This window comes from Serinus canaria, chromosome 2 (assembly GCF_022539315.1).
Source record: "Serinus canaria isolate serCan28SL12 chromosome 2, serCan2020, whole genome shotgun sequence".
NCBI lineage: Eukaryota > Metazoa > Chordata > Aves > Passeriformes > Fringillidae > Serinus > Serinus canaria.
The window spans coordinates 107125704-107129465 of NC_066315.1; the positions used below are offsets into that span (position 1 = coordinate 107125704).

At 37.7% G+C, this 3762-nt stretch overlaps 1 long non-coding RNA gene across 1 annotated transcript; it reads left to right on the top strand.

Moving 5' to 3' along the window:
* The first annotated feature begins 825 nt into the window (after positions 1-825).
* Positions 826-2477, top strand: LOC108962105 (uncharacterized). The gene is made up of 2 exons (XR_001990626.2): positions 826-914; positions 2404-2477. It is a non-coding gene; the product is annotated as an uncharacterized LOC108962105 (long non-coding RNA).
* Positions 2478-3762: the final 1285 nt, after the last annotated feature.

The window sequence follows — 3762 nt, forward strand, 5'->3', positions numbered from 1 at the left end:
AGACAGAAAAGACCATTAACTGCACTCAGCAGCAATGGCAAGGCTGCTATTTAGCTGCTGTGTTAAAGCAGACCAAGGACAGGAAGAAATATATTATTTATGTTCACTAAGTTTTGGATAGACAGCCTTTCAAAACTTACCCTGCTTCTTTTGCAGTATTTTGTTCAAATAGATGACAGGCTCTGCTGAGAGATCTTGCTCTGTGGCATAAAGTAGTTAACATTTAACAAGGATCAACCCACAAATCCACAGATGTTTCTGTGAGTGCTTCAAAGGAATGTGGAATTTTCTAAAATGGGAAGACCATAGCATGTGGCAACCAATAACAGCATGGTCTTTGAATTTGATTCCTTTTCCCTGTAGACTGGATTCCCTCCAGAATTGCCTGTTATCCTCATTAGTATAGAATTACCATTTCTTCCACGGCCAACCAGCCACACAATCTGGATCTCCTTTTGGATGTCAAACACAGGAGAAAAGCAGAGGTAGCTTTAGGTGATGTATTTACTTCTTGTCAAGGCTAGGGGATATTTCTTTTAAAAGAGCAGAACTCTTTGCTGATACAGCCAAGGTCTCTTGGAATTGTCAAGGTAGACACTTAAAAAACCCTATATGGCTTCTGACAGGAAAAACAGAAGTTTTCTGTGGGAACAGGGCAGTCAAAAAGTCTATTCAGCCTTTACTACAGCATTAAGGACAGGTCAGGGATAATGAGCTGTGATTGTAAGAGTCATGTGTAAGAGAAAGATGTAGCAATGTGTCATTTCAATCACGGGAGAGTGAGTGGGAAGGGTATTTGCCTTGTGCCTTCTCAGGGAGAAATCTGTTTCCTCCTGCAGCAGTGTCATCGCCTCGCAGCAGTCATTGGTCTGAACTGGCAGGTTCTGCTCTTGTTTCTGGACCTCTGGAGAAGGGTAAGAGCCCACTGTAGCTTTGGATCTGTTGCAATGCCTGGCTGCAAGACTGGGTAATGCAATGCAGTGAAAAAAGCCATCAGCAATTAAGCAGAATATTCACGATAGTGATTGAAGATGACTTTATTTCCTGCTGCCTTTGTTTAAAGAATGTCCTTTCCATATACTCATAATGTACACTACAAATGACTCCATAGCTGTGGGGGAAATACATAATGCTCTCTGTCTCCACTCCAAGGTTGACCACCAAATGATTAAAGCAGTGTTGTTTAAGGTAATTCCCAGGAAGGACTTGCTAACTTTGTTATTGGTGCTTATTTGGGCAATTTTGCCAATGTATGTTATGTCTGCAATTGAAAAACTTTTTAACCTTATATCTGAACTCATGTGTGTCTGCATATGTAAACATATCTATGTATATGTATAATTAATTTAAAATATTAATTATATTTTTAATGCCTTTCTGATAAAGAAATGACTGTGGAAACAAGCATGAGCAAAGGTAAGTGAATGCACACTTGTTTTAGCATGAAATCCATTATATTTCATTGGAAAATTTCAACCTTTTGGCTAAATAAATTCTGAGAAAGGTTAGGTGGGGTTTTTTTTGGTGTGTTTGTGTTTTGGTTTTTTTTTTGTTTTTTTTTTTTTTTTTGCCTGGGAAGGAAGGAAGGAAGCAGCAGCAGGTGTGATTTGTCAGTGCAAATGGAAAACAAACAAACCAAACAGAAACCTAACCAAAACCCTCCCAATTGCAACAGGTTGGAAGACATTGATCTCAATGGAAAAGAAATGCTCACTGGTTGAAACCTCTCCCAGGAATGTTTTGACATGGATTTTGTAATGGAATAATTTAAATAGAAATTTTTAAGAAATTATCTGACAATCTGAGAATTTAGCTTTTTCAAGCAGCTTAACAGGACTTCTAGCCTGTTTGAGGTATATGCCCTCTTTTGAAATAAAACTCCAGTTATTTTAAAACAGAGCAGAACTAAAAGCACTACAGACAATCAGCAGATCTGATTACAAATTTAATGGCCTGATTCACCCCTGCTCTCCTTCAATTTTGGAGCTGTGTGAATCCAGTGCTTTTTATCTTCCCACCCCAGACACAATCTGGACTAGCACAGCAAGAAACAAGTTTCTGGGAGCTTAAGCTTGTTCCGCTTTATTTGGGTTTTTTCCGTTTTTTTTTTTTTTTGAGACCAGCTGTCTTTGAGATTTGTGATCTTTTCTAAAAGCATGACCATAGTGATCATAAGGGCTGGGTGAATTTATTAACTCCACTTGACTAAATCCTCCTTTGACTCCATTTTGAAAGAATTAGTTCCGGAACACAGATTTAGATCTCCTCTTCCGTGTATTTGCCAGATGTAGGATGAACTTTATAAGCACTTTTATTGCTTTGGACCCAAATAAGAAATATCACGATATGTAGTGTAAACTACTTAACTCAGAAGTTAATGATCATTAAGATTCCTTTTTCCAGGTCCTGAACTCTGGATATGGATTATCCAATGGTACCCACCTTCCCTTGCAGTCCAGGAATGAATGTGTGACAGGTAAGTGGTATTTTGAGGGATCCAGAAGTGGTTATGTGTTATCCCTGAGTAGTGTTTTCCTGACTAAAAGACCTTTGTTGAAGGAGGTTGTATTTTAATCACAGCATCAGGTATTTCTGAAAAGAGATGAAGCTTATTAGATCTCCAGTGCAAAGACATCTTAAGGCTGAACATTTGGCTTAGGAAAAAAACAACCTGAACTTCTAAGTTGTGGAAATTACATTTTCATCACATCTGCTTAGCTATTAGCAATGATTTCTTTTTTTAAAATATGATGAAAACTCTTCTCTCCATCTTTCTGTCCTTTTATGAGGATTTTTTTTCCCAAAGAAATCATTAAGTTAATCCTTGATAATCCAAGAGAAAAAAAAATAGAGGCAGAAGTTCAAGCTCTTCTGTGTGTGTGTTCAGCAAAATGTGATACAACTCCACCATTATAACTCTTGGGTTTCTATCCAAATTCTAATAAATACTCTATGTTGTATAAACTCATAAATGTTCACAGCACACGAATGGGCTGCCTCTAGAAATTACATGGCTTGAGCACAGCATGATTAGATGTAAAGGAAAGGAAAGAATTTGTTATGACATTTCAAAGCTTCTTATAGCACAGTGTCCTCACCTACATTTGCCAGCCTGTTACCACAGGGCTGTGGATTGTTATTTAAAAGGCTTATAAAGGTTTTTCTTTTCTAAAAATAATGATGAAATTGAACATTGTCATTTAAAAATCTTTTTAAAACGGGGTTCTTATCTTCTCCCATTCAGTAGCAGTGCCTGACTCAGGGAAGGGAAGAGGATGTGCATGATTAGCTAATGTCAGATGATATCCGAAATTGACACCATGTAGTGATTAAGACACTAGGATTTTTCTTAACTTATATTTTAGTGCTATGTAGAGGTGTTAAAATGACAGCTCTGGAGGCTGAAGTCTCCTCCTTGCTCAGCAGTGGACAGAAGACATGATAATCCTGTCTTTGCTTCATTCAGGTTTGCTTCTACGGCTGCTGTTTGTTTTCCAGTCAACCAAAGCTTGCAGTAAGGATTTCTCAGGACAATTTGAAAATTAGATTAAAAGTGAAAGACCACTGGTATCTTTTTACTTAGGAATCCATTGTCGGTAGCTTTTCTTTCTTGAATTCATGGGCGAGTGATCTAGAGGCAAAGATTATTTTCTAATAATCTTTGACTTCTTTACCTGCTTTCTAGCTAAAAATGTACCTTAGAGCATGCAAAGCCTTGCAGACTGGTTTTGGTGTGAAAGTGTATTTGAGAGGAGACTGGAA